The following is an 18,350-nucleotide window of genomic DNA, read 5'->3' as shown; positions in this document are numbered from 1 at the left end:
CTTTTAGTATGTATGGACATAAAGTCATTTATACTCAGCACCGTAGTGACATAGTTCGAGCCGAATGTTTACTAAGATATCTACATGGATTGGGATGTCCTGTGGCTCAAAAATCCAGATGACATCATACAAAAAGGATATGACGTCATAGCAAACTTTGACCATATACAACAGGGTAATTTTCCAAATACGATAAATCTAGGTGTTTTAATGGCAAAACCAGGAGCTACTTTTATGAAAAGGTGGCAGGATGCATTAGCCAACTATAAATCTGAAGACTTCTTATATAATGCCGTAGAATTACCATATAAAATTTATATGAAAAATATCCTCAGTACATTAAAATAAAGAAACATTTACGAGTAATGTGCTTCAGATTAAAATGTCACTCTACATTCCATAAGGACTTCAAAAACTTTATGGAGGAGCAGCCGTTTAATTGGCGAACTGACGTATACTCCAAACATTTTACATTTCCGGATCCACCAGAGCTTTCAAACGAACATGCCTGCAGAAACGGGACTGGTCGCTTCGCAGAAATCGGACGAGATGAAACTTCCTTAAATGATCACAGCTCTTTACTCTAATAACTGATGAATATATAAATAAGGGGACATAAACAGGTACCTAAAATGTAATTATGCGCTAGTTGTCTCTCTTATACCAATTAATTAAGATATGTTTACACTCAAAGGAGAGAAATATGTATCTAATAAACCAAATCAATTGAGCAAGTTATCTCCCTTGGAGTATTAATTGCTGTGAACACTATCATTTCATTGCATGACCTTTAACAAAGGAAAAGCGATTTAAAAAAAAAGTTCAATAGGAAGATTTGAGTTCTCTCCCTTAACGTACGGTAAGGTCTACAAAATACATGTATATAAAATTAAAAACATTCCATTCTATTTGAAAGACCCTGATTAAATATAGTAAAATAAACTTGAAATTGGTCCCCTTAGACCATTTATTGTTACTCAATTTTTAAATAAGGTTTAAATCGAAGTACATTTTGTAGATATAATATAATACATGTACTACTATAAAATCATAGAGATTTATTACAGATTTATATTTATCTTTTTCCGAGATAAATTAAAGATAAATTATATGAAATGGTGGGTATAGAAAATGAAATATCCCTGAATATATTATAAAATGAACATTAATTTATTAAAAAAGAAAATAAAAACAAGAGGGCCATGATGGCCCTGAATCGCTCACCAGAAACAACTGTTTTTCAGTGATTATAGAAATATTTTTTTCAAATAAACTTGTAGAAAGACAAGTCCAGCTCAACTTCAACGTGCCTCTCTAGTTATAAGGTTTCCCGACTCTGATTGTTTTTTTTCTTTATAGTAAAAATGATAAGAACCAAGTTTTGTGATCATCCATCCATTAATTTGTGATAAAATTTGCCTATGACTGTTTTTCAAAATTGCGATCTTTCTTCTTTTTTTTAAATACCTAAAAAATTAGATAATTATATAATCTCAGTATTTAGATATACATGATTACTGTTTGTCAGGATGACACCACGGATCAATATTTATTTAAGATAACATAGGTATACTAGTCAACTTGACCAGAAAGTTAACATTTCAGGTTAATTATCTTACACTCTTATAGAAATGGGAAAAATTGTATCTTTAACTACATTGAGGAAAAAGGCAAAATGTTGTTTTGATGAAATGTAAATTTAATCGGCATGTCTTGTCACATTAGTTTTGTCTATATATATATATATAAATGATGGTCCGCATGGTGATGACAGTCCCAAGTTGACGTGGTCTACATGGTGGTGGCGGTCCACATGGTGTGGTGGTGGTTCACATGCTGGTGGTGGTCCGCATATTGGTGGTGTTCCGCATGTTGGCGATGGTCCGCATGTTGGCGATTGTCCAGCATGATGGTGGCAGTCCGCATGTTGGTGGCGGTCTGCATGTTGGTGATGGTCCGCATGTTGGTGATGGTCTGCATGTTGGTGGAGGTCCGCATGGTGGTGGCGGTCCGCATGTTGGTGTTGGTCCGCATGGTGGTGATGGTCCACATGGTGGTGGTGGTCCACATGGTGGTGGTGGTCCACGGTGGTCCGCATGGTGGTGGTGATCTGCATGGTGGTGGTGGTCCGCATGGTGGTGGTGGTCCAAATGACGGTGATCAGCATGGTGGTGGGTGATCTGCATGGTGGTGGTGTCCGCATGTTGGCCATGGTCCACATGTAAGCGGTGGTACACATGGTAGTGATGGTGATCCGCATGATGTAGGTGGTCCGCATGGTAGTGGTGGTCCGCATGGTGATGGCAGTCCCAAGGTGACATGGTCTGCATGGTTGTGGTGGTCCGCATGGTGTAGTGGTGGTTCACATGCTGGTGGTGGTCCGCATTTTGGTGGTCCAGCATGTTGGTGGCAGTCTACATGTTAGTGGCGGTCTGCATATTGGTGATGGTCCGCATGTTAGTGATAGTCTGCATGTTGGTGGAGGTCCGCATGGTGGTAGCGGTCCGCATGTTAGTGGTGGTCCACATGGAGGTGGTGGTCCGCCTGTTGGTGATGGTCCTTATGGTGGTGGCGATCTCATGGTGGTGGCGATCCGCATGGTTGTGGCGGTCCACATGGTGGTGGTGGTCCGCATGGTGGTGGCGGTCCGCATGGTGGTCCGCATGTTGGTGGCGGTTCACATGGTGGTTGCGGTCCGCATGGTGGAGGTGATCCGCATGTTGGTGGCGGTCCACATGATGGTGGTGGACCACAAGTTAGTGGTCTGCATGGTGGTGGTGGTCTGCACAGTAGTGGTCCGCATAGTGGAGGTGATCCGCATTGTGATGGTGGTCCACATAGTGGTGGTGGTCCACACAGTGGTGGTGGTCCACACAGTATTGGTGGTCCGCATGGTGGTGGTGGTCAAAAATTTGGACTTTTGACCTTGAAGGTCAAGGTCATTTATGGATGAAGGTCAAGGTAAGTGTGGTCTACTGAAAGGTCTTGTCCAAAGGGTTGTTATGAAGACAATACACCAAGAACTTAAAAAGTTATGATCCAGGTACAAGCTTGCGGACGGCAACAACTAGGGTAACGGCAACGCCGCCACAACAATACCTCTACTTTTTTTTCAAAAAAAGTTGGGTTAAAAATGACAAAATAACATAAAGACAAGCAAGTTATACTCTTTAAGTTTTGTTCCTTCATGTAAAATGCTAAGTTATCAAAGATTATAAAGTAAAATAAGATGAAAAATAATTTCAGCCATATCCACATTTATAAAATATTTTCAAATTTATTTAACATGTAACTTGTTATTTTCTTAGTGTTTCTCTATTGAAAAAATATTTGAATATTACCTTATGAAAGAAAAAAGAAGAAAAAAAACTCAGATCAGAGAAAGTGGTTATGCAGCTGTTCAGGCTATTAAGACAATTACAAGTCAATCGATCAGGCTATTCTATATTTTATTATTATATTCTCATATAAATATAATACAACAGATACTTAAATGAGTCTCAGTGAAAAACAATCACCTGAAATTACCAAAAACAAATGAAACATTTTTTAGGCCTTGAGGAAAATTCTCTAGATTGACCTACAAATGAACCTCAGAATGATGCGATGCCAGTCTGAATTCTAGGGCTCAAACAGATACAAAGCACATTGACCTCAGATCTCAGGTCATGATATTAAGACATTCAATCTTTTTTTTTATGCATAACATGTACATACATGTGAACTTTTTTTCAAGAGGGAATTTACTTCAAAAAGAGGGAGATTTTTTATTGACAGAAAACCAAATAAAGCTTGATATTAAGTCCTTATAAACCTTGTATAATGTACTTAAGTTATTTCATAAGAGGTCATGACCTCAAATAATTTCATCAGCAAACAGCAGCGCCAGACTGTGTAAGACCGTGTATTTACATACATTCGGAACTTTGCCTGTTTCGGACTAAATGATGTATTTTTTCTCCATTTATCTGTACTACGCCATTTGCTCATATTAAATCACGTATTTGATTATACTCTTGTGTGTTGATCTACATCCATTTTACTGGCGTGGTGGCAGCGAATTTACGTCCCACGCTCGATAAAGACCTGTGTACGTCATCTCGTAATAGAATTATTACCGTGAACGCAAGTGTATTAAACAAAAACATTGACAATGACAAATTCTACCCACGCGCCAAAACAATGGTGCCTTACCAAACATGAAACTGTAAACTAATTTGAAAACTGGAGACAGAACTTAATCTACAGCCTTTCTTTAGACAAGAACTTTGCTCCGTTTCTCGTGGCTGGGCTTAAATGGCAGAAAAAGACCAAAACTGCACCCACAGAGGCTTTGTGAACGACGGTGAGGATGTAGCCGAAGCTGACAGGAAAACCCGTGAGCAAAAGGTCAACATTCTTGAGTTGATGTTAGGACAGATAGCAAATTTTTGTCCAGTAATATCCAGAAACACTATTGTTAAAAACTCTACCTCCGTTGATGATATTTGGCAAACAATCCGCCTCCACTATGGTTTCCAAATTACTGGTGGCCATTTTATTGACTTTGATTCTATCCGATATGATCCTACAGAGAGACCCGAAGATTTGTTCCAACGACTCACCGCATTTATTGAAGGTAGCTTGTTACATCAGGATATGGGCATCAAACACCACGACGAACCGATAACCGAAGATGAGGAGCTCTCTCCAACGCTTGAAAATCTAATCGTCTTAACATGGCTGAGACTGATAAACCCTGACCTACCTAAACTTGTCAAAGAGAGATACGGTACTGAAGTTACGAGCAAGAACATTAGCCTCTATAAAACCTGAAATTTCGCAAGCACTGGACTCACTTTTAGAAGAGTTGCGTTCAGCAGAGGATGCCAAAACCATGAGAACAACGGTCAGAAAATTTCCACGACAAAAGCCGCAGTCAAGTCCATCTTGGTCTAAACCCAACCAAAAGTCGTGTCCTCTTTGCAAAGCCGCAGGACGTCCTGATCGCCACTTCCTCAGTAAGTGTACTTATTTGCCGCAACAAGACCGACAGTTTTTGGCAAGGGCCCGCGCTACATGTATTGATGATATTCCTCTTGATGATTCTGAGTTACACGATCCCGATGAAGAGTTTCAACAAGTGTCGGTATCTACTAACCGTGTTCAAGTTCGACAGTCTCCTTATCTTGACACTTACTGTGGCCATATTCCGATTCGTTTAACTGTTGACAGTGGCGCCACCGGTAATATGATTCGTGCATCAACTGCAGCACAATTGAACGCAAAAATCAACGCTAGCTCCCAATCTGCTCACCAAGCCGATGGTTCCTCTCCTTTAAACATTGTAGGGGAAACATTTACACGCGATGATCATAACCTGTATTTTGAAGGGTTAGTTGTCGAACATTTAGATGCAGATGTTTTGGCCGGTATTCCATTCATGGAGGTAAATGACGTTGCCACACGACCAGCTCGTCGTGAGGTGTCTTTTGGAAATGATCACATATACTACTACGGCTCGCCAAGCACTTCAGCCCCAAATCACGCTATTCGTCGTGCTCACGTCGCACGTGCTCCTTCAACCTCAATTACGCTGTAGCCCAAAGACTTTATTGATGTTATGTTACCGTCTGATATGCGCTCCACAGACAACATCTTTTCGGTTGAGCCTCATACCAGGACTCGGACAACAACTCTTGGCCGTAGCCATTTTTGGTTTCAAGCGTTGGTGGAAATTTGCGAATACCGAATTTATCAAACGAACCAATGCTTCTTAAAAAAATGAACATTTTTGTCACGTACGTGCTACTTACTGTCCTGTGGGGAATGAATCTGAATCAAAAGCTCTACCTAACTCAGCAAATGCAAACATGAAAAAGTCAACACATTCCGGTCAATCCGTGTCGACCCAGATGACATATTGTCAACAGGTATGAGAGATCAGTTTAAATCGCTACTTATAAAGTATGATGACGTCTTCAATCCAAACTTTAAAGGTTATAATGGTGCATTGGGTCCATTGGAAGCGAAGGTGAATATGGGTCCCGTGCAGCCTCCTCAGCGAAAAGGACGATTACCACAATATGCAAAATCTCAATTATTCTAGTCTCCAGGACAAATTTGGACGAACTGGAACGTATCGTTGTCTTCAAAACGCCCGAGGAGTTTTGGGAATTCACAGTCGAGAAATTTGAATCCGTCCCTTTCTTGTAAAGAAATGGGGATACTTTTCGACTAGTCACAGCCTTTGCAGATGTTAGTAGATATAGCAAACCTCAAAACCGTCCATTGATGCCTGATGTCGATTCAACTCTCAGGCAAATTGCGCATTGGAAGTATATAATTATTACTGACACGGCACTTCACAACAGCAGGTGTCAAGTGCCGTGTGGCAGCCGTAAAAAGTTGCCCCGTACTTCACTTCAGTGTTGTTATATTTTCTGGTCCTTCGGGATCATTGATGCCAACACTATAAAGTGTTGAGAATTGAGTACCGCTCTTGAGTACCGCTCAAGCCGGTGCTAGGGGGCGTGAGTGATGTTGCACTTATTCATTATCACTCATGTACAGTCTCAATCAAACCGAGTCTGCAATTCTTATGTTATTTTGTTGTGATTAATGCTTCCGAGGGATCACTTTGTTTCCAGAATTTTGTACTTCACAACAGCAGGTGTCAAGTGCCGTGTGGCAGCCGTAAAAAGTTGCCCCGTACTTCACTTCAGTGTTGTTATATTTTCTGGTCCTTCGGGATCATTGATGCCAACACTATAAAGTGTTGAGAATTGAGTACCGCTCTTGAGTACTGCTCAAGCCGGTGCTAGGGGGCGTGAGTGATGTTGCACTTATTCATTATCACTCATGTACAGTCTCAATCAAACCGAGTCTGCAATTCTTATGTTATTTTGTTGTGATTAATGCTTCCGAGGGATCACTTTGTTTCCAGAATTTTGACTAAATCCTTTTACCAAATTCCACTGTCAAAGGACTCCATGAAGTACTGTGGTGTATCAACTCCATTCCGTGGCGTAAGAGCTTATGTACGTTCAGCAATGGAAATGCCTGGTTCTGAGACAGCTCTTGAAGAACTCACGTGTAGAGTGTTAGGACACCTAGTTCAAGATGGTACTGTTGCTAAAATCGCAGATGATCTGTATTGTGGCGGAAATACACCAGAGGAGTTGCTCACAAATTTCGAACGTGTATTGGAAGCGCTTCATTCATGCAGCCTCAATTTTTCAGCTACTAAGACTATTATCGCACCTAAACAAGCATCAATTCTCGGCTGGATATGGTAACAGGGGAGTATCCGTGCAAGTCCTCATCGTATTTCAACGCTTTCTACATGCCAACCGCCTAAAACTGTCACTGCTCTGCGCTCATTCATAGGCGCATACAAAGTGCTTTCTCGTGTCATTAAAAACACATCAGAAACACTATCTCATTGAGAAGAAGTCATAGCTGGAGGTGAATCAAAAGACTCTATTGTTTGGACTGACGACCTAGTAAGTGCGTTTTCTAATGCTCAAATGGCCTTATCTTCCAAGCGCTCAATAACACTTCCCCGTCCGTCTGATCAACTATGGATTGTAACGGATGGTGCTTCGAAAAGCAGAGGTCTCGGGGCTACTTTTTACATTAATAGGAAGGATAAGCTTCATGTAGCTGGTTTCTTTAGCGAAAAACTCCGTCAGAACCAGAATCGTTGGTTACTATGTGAAATTGAGGCCTTATCAATCGCTGCCTTAATAAAGCACTTCAGTCCCTAATTATCCAATCGTCCACATCTACATGCATACTTACCGACAGTAAGCCATGCGTTCAAGCCTTTGAAAAGCTTTGCAGAGGGGAGTTTTCATCAAGTCCACGTGTGTCTACATTTCTATCTACCGCAAGTCGCTTTCAAGTTTCAATTCGCCATGTTTCTGGAGCAGCAATCTTACCATCAGATTTCGCTAGCCGAAACGCACCCGAATGTTCGAATCAAAACTGTCAAATTTGTTTGTTTATAAGTCAGCAAGAAGAATCTGTTGTGCGTCATATTACTACTGGGAGGATGTTCTTAATGGAACCGTAAAATGTCCGTTTACAAGTAAATCTGCTTGGTTATCTATTCAATCAGAGTGTGCTGATCTCCGCCGTACTGTTGCGCATCTTCGCCAAGGCACAAGACCTTCAAAGAAAGCTTACAAATGTAAAAGATATAAAGCGATACTTAAACATAGCCTCACTCTCTCGAGATGGACTCATTATTGTTAAAAGGAACCTGCCGTTTATGCCAAGTAAGGAATGTATTGTGGTTCCCCGACAAGTTCTCGACGGACTTTTGACCTTTATACATATAAAGTTGGGACACCCTTCCGTCAGCCAATTAAAATCCGCCGTACAGAGGTACTTTTATGCTTTGGATATGGACAAATCATAAGACATGGTCACTAAAGGTTGCCATCAGTGTGCATCTCTGGCAAAGGCACCAAAAATGCGGGATGAGCAAAGCTCCGAAGATCCACCGGAAACTGTTGGATTTGCTTTTGCTGCCGATGTAATGAAGCGGGAACGTCAACTCGTTTTAGTAGTTCGAGAATGTGTTACCTCGTTCACATTCACAAAGTTGCTAGAAAGTGAGCGTCATCATGACTTACGGGATGCTATCATACAATTATTGACAGAGGTTCACCCGCTGGATGGTCCGTACGCTGTGATTAGAACCGATCCAGCTCCAGGTTTCAAAGCATTGATAGATGACCAGTTGTTAACACGACACCATATATCAATAGAGTTAGGACGTACCAAAAACCTCAACAAAAACCCGGTCGCTGAAAAGGCTATACAGGAATTGGAGGGTGAAATTCTTAGAGCAAACTCGTCACCTCATCAAATACTAACTCCCATGAGTCTCGCGATAGTAACCGACCGTCTTAACACGCGCATTCGCAAACGAGGCTTATCTTCCAGAGAAATGTGGATGCAAAGAGATCAGTTTTCCAATAGACAAATTCCTGTAGAAGATCAAAAATTAATATCATCTCAACAAATTCAAAGATCGACAAATCATGTACAAAGTGAAAAAGCAAAATGCCCTTCCAATCAAACTCCGGTTGCTCCTGATTTAAAAGTAGGCGATATTGTTTATCTTCGAAAAGACCTCAACAAAACAAATGCTCGAGAAAGATACATTGTAGTGACCTTGGAGTTTCCATGGTGTAATATTCGTAAATTTATAGGTAACCAGCTCAGGAATAATTCCTATCGTGTTAAGTGTTCCGATTGCTTCAAAGTAACGACACATTTCAAAGCTTCTACGAAAGAATCCCCGATTGAGTTCGACTCTGACGAAGAGAGCGAAAGGAATAAGCAAGAGATGCTTCACGTTCCGCCCGCCACACCAGATATCCCTTTGGAAATATCGATTCCACCTCCGAAACCTATTATGAGACCTATCACATTTCATTATTATATCTAATTATAAACAGATTCTCCCTGTAGAATCACGTGACTACACGTCCTATGTTATGTTATAAAATCTATTAATAGTAACAGATTGCTGATCAGATAAGAAAGACATACTAGTAACTTGTGAATAGTTGAAAAGGTATGGCGCCTGATTAGATGCAAATGTATAAATAATTACAAAGTTATCTTTCATTAATCAGTTTCATATTTTATATCATTAGAAAGGTCTGGATACTCATAATTTACACATTTTCAAAACATTTTCGTTTTTTCTTGGTAAAGGGTTAAACTTGGCCATTTCTGTCAACGTTCAATACTTTAGTTAAGGTTGAACATCACAAAATAGATTTATGCTAAAGAGGCAAATTAGTGGTAATCGTCGTCTTCGTTATATTCCGTCGATTTCCGTCACGCAGGTTACCAAAACGGTATGACGGTAGGGATTCGGAATAGTATTAGATACATAATAAAGAAAACTAATAAAATATCTTTTTGTTAATATTTTATCGAACTAAAAGGCAATTAAACGTTAACTATATCGTATGTAACGACAGGACTATTGATTTCAACTAAATAATTTATTTTTTTCGATAGCGCATAAAAATATTTTTTATGCAGATACCACTTTTACGATGAAATTGTATTGTTTCATGCAATAATTCAAACATATATATTTTCAAATATTCGATGACCGTTAATTATTTGGCGGTAATGATCGGATTCTGAAGTATACAATACAGATTTCGATGTCTGGTATAACGGTATATGTATAAGGTAGAATTACAAGTAGAATTATAAGAATATCACTCGCCTTACAAAATCAATCAAAATTATGAAATAAAAAAATGCTAGAAATGAAACACGATTTATCAACTTATGTTTCATAAAGTTAAAAGAAATAATAAAAAAAATAGTTATATGAAAACTGCAAAAGGGATTTTCAAAGATTCGAACTTGGCCTACTAGGTCACAACCTCGTCATACTTGCCATCACCAGGCCATCGAGCAATATCAACTGATTTAATATCTTTACTATCAATAAAATCTTTAACCTTAATCATATAATAAATTACGTAAACTAACGAAACACCTCCCGAAAATTAATGAGTCTCGGGTTAATATTGCCAGACAATACGTATACTAATCATAGCAGTTCCTTGACAATATTGCTAAGCAAGTTTGCTTCATATATGATGTTTTATTGTGAATGAACAGTTACTCAAGATATTGTTTTACTTTTCTTTAATCAAACTTATATTTTCTTATATTAATGATAATATAATCATTTTCTATCCGGCGACTTGATGCTTAAGCATCAAAATCTCTACTTGTACTCTTGTGTGTTGATCTACATCCATTTTACTGGCGCAGGTCATTCACATGTATGAAAGAAATTCCAACATGAGTTGTTTCCCTTTCATTAAACTATAATTTGAAAAAATGCCATGGTCTGGGGTATCTTAGCTTTAGCAGTCCACAAAAGGAGCCAATCAAATAAATGTGAGCAATTTTATAAAATATTACTATAAGAATGCTAATTACAAAGTTTGGTGATCATCCATCAATAAGTTCTGTAGAAAAAGCTGTCTAAATGTTTATATTATTTTTAGCTCCCTTGACCCCTAAAAGGGGCCTATCAAATTAATATGAGCAAATTTGATAAAAGACTTATTAAGAATGCTACAGACAAAGTTTGGTGATCATCCATCAATTGGTTCTGTAGAAGAAGATGTCTAAATGTTTTTCCACTTTTAGGTCTAGAGACCCCTAAAAGAGGCCAATCAAATTAATATGAGCAAATTTGATAAAAGTCTTTAGACTACCTAAGAATGCTACAGACAAAGTTTGGTGATCATCCATCAGTTAGTTCTCTAGATATAGATGTTGCAGACAAAGTTTGGTGATCATCCATCAGTTAGTTCTCTAGATATAGATGTTTAAAGTGATTTCTATTTTTAGCTTTAGCAGCCCCTAAAAGGGGCCAATCAAATTAATAAGAGCAAACTTGATAAAAGACTACCCAAGAATGATAGAGACAAAGTTTGGTGATCACCCATCCATTAGTTCTGTAGAAGAAGATGTTTAAAGGTTCTTTTTCTTTTTTTAGCCCTAAAGACCACTTAAAGAGGCCAATCAAATTAATATGAGCAAACTTGATAAAAGACTAAACAAGAATGCTACAGACAAAGTTTGGTGCTCATCCATCAATTAGTTCTGAAGTAGTAGATGTTCAAAGGTTTTTCTCTTTTTAGCTCTGTTGACCCCTAAAAGGGGCCAATTGAGCAAATTCAAGTATGACTGTCACAAGGATGCTACAGACCAAATTTGAAGTAAATCTGTGCAGCGGTTTCAGAGAAGAAGACGATTGTTGACGCATGACGACGGACGATGGACGCCGGAGTATCCCCCTTTGATTTAGTACGCTCACCCTGAGCCTTCGGCTCTGATGAGCTAAAAAAAGGTAACAATTTTTGTTGTGGTACAATTTTATTCATACATTATATGCTCATTTAGATTTCAGATGCTGTATATTACGAAGAAATGCCAGTAAAAATTGTGACACATAAATTAGTAAACATGACCGGGATAAACTTTCAACATATTGGCACATCTTTTACATTAGATTTATTGTTATATCATAATTATATTAATATACATGTATAAATGTATCACTGAAAGATAAAAAAAACCCTGAAAGATACCGAAAGAGTGTATCAGAAAATATATTGTATTTTACACCTGAAACTAGTATTTGTCAAAATACAACTTCTGATGTAAATATTAACCATATATCACTGCCGTTTACAGTTAAACATTTTTTTTTATTTTTTTGTTTTCTTATATTCATTTTAATTCTTTATCTTCCTCTTTCAGCATCTTTCAATAATACTATACATCCTTTACATACAGTTGAAAGGATACTTCACATTTGTAATGTCCTTTTTCAGTAGATAGTTAAGACATTTATATAACATTTAGTTAAGACAATTATATAAACTATATTCACAGCTGCTGTCAATTTATGGAAAAATGTCATTTTTTGCTCTTAAATAATAGAAGTTTGTTACATTATAAACTCGTTTCAAGGATTCTTAACAGGTTATATTTCAATAGTTTTTTGCAATATAACCCTAGCATACTGGTTCAGGATATATGTATAAACAACCAATTATAATATTACTTATTAAGATTTTTGGCAGGTTATATGGCCCTATATAGACAGTTTTTTGCATATACTAGCTCAGGTTATATTTAAAGAACCTTTTATATACAGGGATATAATGTGTTTGAAATCTTCATTTATCAACAAATTTATAACACAGCAAACTTTCTTTTTAGAGAAAAAAAAAATATATTTCTTGGTAAATTGACAGTAGCTGTGTATACAAAATAATATAAAAGTCACAATAGTCCAACGAAAAACGACCTTACAAACGTGTAGTATAATAAAGGGTCATTTAACCGGCTTACGATCTTTAGAAACTAATTATATTCCTATTAATATCAAACAAAGACACATACCATAATCTACAGTATGTTACAATCAATTTATCTTATGTAAAATCATGTGACCTTGTGGCTAAGTGTTTCTCAAGGTCCAACCCACTGAGGTAACTATAGCAACCATGTTTCCTTGTAGGGCATTACAAATGGTCAAGTTCCAGAATACTCCATTTTAGTATCTTTATTAATAATAAAGCAAAAGTAAAAATGTTAAATAAGATATAAACTACATTAACAACACTAATATATCTGTTTATTACATACATGTTCAAATTTAAAAAAGTTATATGATAGTTGTAAGCGCAAAAAAATCATGCCAGGCACAATGATGTAAAGACATGTCAGGTTCATAAATGATACCCACATACATACTATCAGTCAACAAGAGCAACGCATGCCATGTTTACACTGGTTAACACTACGTGCAACCAATTTTTCAAATCAATATTCTAAGTTAAAATGGGGGAATAACTTTAAAAATATAATCACTCTGGAAACAATTAGTTTATGATTATCTTATCCACAAAGTTTTCAACCTCCAACGTTTCGAGGGGCTAAACTCCTCTTTATCAAGGAGTTTCTGTCGAGGTTGAAAACTTTATGGCTTAGATAATAATTACATAATCCAAAAATATAGCTTTCAGAATTATGCCTAACAACTTTATTACAATATTCATGTTGAGAACTTTGAAAATGATAATATAATGGGCTACATTAAAGTTTTTGCACGCCAACAACAACGACAGTAACAATGCCGCAACATTCATAATAGCTTGACTAAATCTTCAAACAAGAGGGCCATGATGGCCCTGAAGTCGCTCACCTGTATAAAGGCCCCCAGAGCGGGGCCAGTTTAAACCCCAGGGCTTTTGTTTGAACAAACTTGGTAGACACCCATTAGAAGATATTTCATGCTAAACATCTAAGGTTTCGCTCGTTGAGTTTTTTAAAAAAAGAAGATTTTTTAAGATTTAACTATACACATATAGTTAAAAGCAATGACACCCCTAGGGCGGGGCCAGTTTTGACCCCATTTGACACTCACTAGAAGATGTTTCATGCTTAATATCTAAACTCTAGCTATTTGTTTTTTTTGATAAGATTTTAAGTTTTTGCTAAACACATATTAGGAAAATCAATGTCCCCCGGGACAGGGCCAATTTTGAACGTAGGGCTTTTATTTGAACAAACTTTGAAGACACTAAGTGGAAGATGTTTCATTCTTAATATCTTAACTCTAGCTATTTTGGTTTTTTCAAAGAAGTTTTTTTAAACTTTTTGCTTAATGCATATAAGGAAAATCAATGACCCCCGGGGCAGGGCAAATATTGACCCCAGGGCTCTTATTTGAACAAATTTGGTAGACACCCATAAGAACATGTTTCATGCTAAATATCTTAGCTCTAGCTCTTTGGGTTCTTTAAAAGAAGATTTTAAAAATTTTTACTATATGCATATAGAGAAAAATCAATGACCCCCTGGGGCGGGGCCAATTTTGACCCAATGGCTTTTATTTGAACAAACTTGATAGACACTCATTTGAAGATGTTTCATGCTAAATATCTTAGCTCTAGCTCTTTGGGTTCTTTAAAAGAAGATTTTATAAGTTTTTACTATATGCATATAGGGAAAATCAATGACCCCCCTTGGGCGGGGCCAATTTTGACCCCAGGGCTTTTATTTGAACAAACTTGGTAGACACCCATTAGAAGATGTTTCATGCTAAATATCTTAGCTCTAGCTCTTTGGGTTCTTTTGAAGAAGATTTTTTAAGTTTTTACTATATGCATTTAGGGAAAATCAATGATCCCTGGGGCGGGGCCAATTTTGACCCCAGGGCTTTTATTTGAACAAACTTGATAGACACTCACTAGAAGATGTTTCATGCCAAATATCTAAGTTCTACCTTTTTGGGTTTTTTAAAAGAAGATATTTTAAGTTTTCTATCGGTTGCCATGTCAACCAGAGTTCTGCATGGAATGAAATTCTTTGAACATTTTTTAAAGGTGACCCCAAAGGAACATTCCTGTGAAGTTTGGATGAAATTGGCTCAGCGGTTAATGAGGAGATGTCATTTAAAGTAAAAGTTTACGGACGCCGGACGAAAAGCATTCACAAAAGCTTACCCTGTCACTTTGTGACAGGTGAGCTAAAAACCTATGACCCCCAGGGCGGGGCCAAGTTTGATACTAGGGACAAAATTTGATCAACTTTGGTATTGGACCTTCAGATAATACAATATACCAAATATCAAAGCTCTAGGCCATTTAATTTCAGACCAGAAGATTTTTCAAGTTTTCACTATATGAAAATAATGAAAATCAATGACCTCCCGGGGCAGGGCCAATTTTAACCCGAGGGTCATTATTTGAACAATCTTGGTAGAGAAATAGATTTTTTTGGTTTTACAATATACATATATGGAAAAACCTATGACCCCCAGGGCAGGGCCGATTTTTATTCTAGGAACAAAATTTAAACAACTTTGGTTTTGGACCTATAGATGATACCATAGACCAAATATCAAAGCTCTAGGCCATTTACTTTCAGACCAGAATATTTTTCAAGTTTTCACTATATGTATATAATGAAAATCAATGACCCATGAAGGCGGGGCCAATTTTGACCCGAGGGCCATTATTTGAACAATCTTGGTAGAGGTCTACCACACAATGTTTCATGCCAAATATCTTACCTGTAGCCTTTGCCAATTCAGAGAAGAAGATTTTTTATGTTTTACTATATGCATATTAGAAAAACCTATGACCCCCGGGGTGGGGCCAATTTTGACACTAGGGACAAAATTTGTACAACTTTGGTATTGGACCTTCAGATGATACCATAGACCAAATATCAAAGCTCTAGGGCATTTACTTTCAGACCAGAAGATTTTTCAAGTTTTCACTATATGTATGTAATAAAAATCAATGACCCCCGGGGCGGGGCCAAGGCCATTATTTGAACAATCGTGATAGAGGTCTACTACACAACGTTTCATGCCAAATATCTTATCTGTAGCCTTAGCCAAATCAGAGAAGAAGATTTTTTTTAGATTTTACTATATACATATAAAGAAAAACCTATGACCCCCAGGTACACGGCCAATTTTGACACTAGGGACAAAATTTGAACAACTTTGGTAGAGGACCCATAGATGATATTATATACCAAAAATCAAAGATCTGGCCCCTGTACTTTCAGACAAGAAGATTTTTTAATTTTGTGAGTTTTTTGAAATCCTTTTCTGGCCCTATGACCTACATATGCAACATACCGGAACAATTTGAACAACTTTGAAAGGGGACCACTCAAGGATCATTTCTGTAAAGTTTGGTTGATGTGCAGTCATTGGTTTCAGAGGAGATGTTGTTAATGTTCAAAAGTTGACGACGCACGACGCACGACGACGGACACAGGGCCATCACAATAGCTCACCCTGAGCATTGCTCAGGTGAGCTAAAAAGACAAGCTTATAAAGGAGAATTTCAGTGGATGTACATTTTTTGTATTTGTGACAGAATAAAAAGACTATATGATAAACCAGCAAATATTTAATCATGTTAAACTTTCATGAAGCATAAACAAGTCTTATTTTCACGACCAAAAGGTTTAAAAATGCCAGACACTGCCATATAATAGTGTAAGCCACCAAGCTTACAAGCTGACTTTTAAGGGTTTTAGCTAGTGTGAAAACTAATAATAAGAAACACCATTAACGTTTAAATAATCTCTTCTGTATTGATGAAGATAACAAATTCAAGTTTATATCATCAAATATAATAATAAATTATGTAAGAACTTATAATTTATCTACTAAGACGTGCGGTTGTAAAAAGCAAAGGGACCACCAGTTGCATAGTGTTGATGCTAAAAGCTTGACTACGGGGTTCTATGTAAACAAAACTCGGCATATGCAAACAAACGGAATTAATTCGGTTTATTGTAAATAAACGGGACTAAAACACTTAAAGGATTGTTGTTTTCTTTAGGGATAACATGTTTTGTTTGTAACTTACTGAATAAAATAGATTAATAAGATGTTTCTTTGAAAATATTCCCCAGTGCATTGGTTACTATGGAAGTTATTGGAAGCTTGCAACTGGTGCCATTTTCGGTTACAGCCGCCCTTATATAGCTGTCGGATGTTGGCAAACATAGCGTCAGCCAATTAGAACTTGCAAACATAAAACAGGTTCTACAATGTTTTCAAATAAATAAACATCATTCACTCGACATGCATACAATAATACATGTTAAACATAACAAGAGGTTCCTAAATAATGACTGATAATCATTAATTTATCAATATATCAAAAATACTCTTGACATATAGAAATAATAGTTGCCAACATTTGCCAACTTTCTTACGCACACGTGCCTTAAATAGTTCCCTAGTATCAATCACTCTCAAATACAATATAGCAATCATCCATTGTAGTATTTCATATGTAATGCAAAAATATACGTTAACAATTAATTTCTTATTCAACTTATAACAACAAACTTAAGTATTAGCTTATATATCAAGATGACAACAATATTCTTGCACCGTAGTAAACAAGTCTTTATGGGGGCCCCCAAATTTTCAATTTAAAAATGTTCCGATGTTGTTACAAAAAGTAAGGGATTTAAAAACAGATAAAAAATTTAATTTAAACAATTTCAAAACCCCTTTTGTTTTTTAAGTGTAAAAATTAAAAATATAAAAAAAGGGAAAAAATTTATGGTTTAAAATTCTGCAATAAGGTGAGCTTTACTTGTAAAATTTTCATGTTGGGAAAAACATATGTTTCCCGGATAAAAAACATTTTAACCTTTTTCCCCCACCTTCAAAAACAAATTTCTTTTGAAGTTAAATAAAGTTACAAAAACATCTTTTATTAAAGTACATTCAAAACAACCCCTTGTAAAAATTTAATATTTTCAGTTAATAAGTTTCAGAATTATAAACACCTTAAAAACGTTTTAAATTAGCATGACTAATAAGAGAACAAGTCAAGTTTGCCACTGAAAACACTTAAGTACATTTAAATGCATTTAAAATAAAGACTTAGGTAATGCATATTTCATATAAGAAACCTTAATTCTTTATTAATACTTAAGTAAAAAATAAAGTTAACATATAACAAACAGTGAGTACTTTTATGAGTACTTTATCATACCTTATTACCCTCAGCAACATAATACAATTAATTAAGTCCATACTTATAAGTTTACTCAAGTTTAAGACTTAAACACTCAAATATATATTAATAGTTAAAAACTACTTATATTTAAAGACTTTGCATAATAACCAGTCAGACAATTCACATAAAGACTTATAATTTAAGATTTATATATTTCTAAAATGATTTATAAATAAATGTTTCTATATTTGTTTTTTAAGAAACACAGTACAACAAATACCTGTTTAT

Source organism: Ruditapes philippinarum, unplaced genomic scaffold (genome assembly GCF_026571515.1).
Source record: "Ruditapes philippinarum isolate M1 unplaced genomic scaffold, ASM2657151v2 ctg8475_1_1_1_1, whole genome shotgun sequence".
NCBI classification, from domain to species: domain Eukaryota; kingdom Metazoa; phylum Mollusca; class Bivalvia; order Venerida; family Veneridae; genus Ruditapes; species Ruditapes philippinarum.
Note: the sequence above shows the minus strand (reverse complement) of the source record.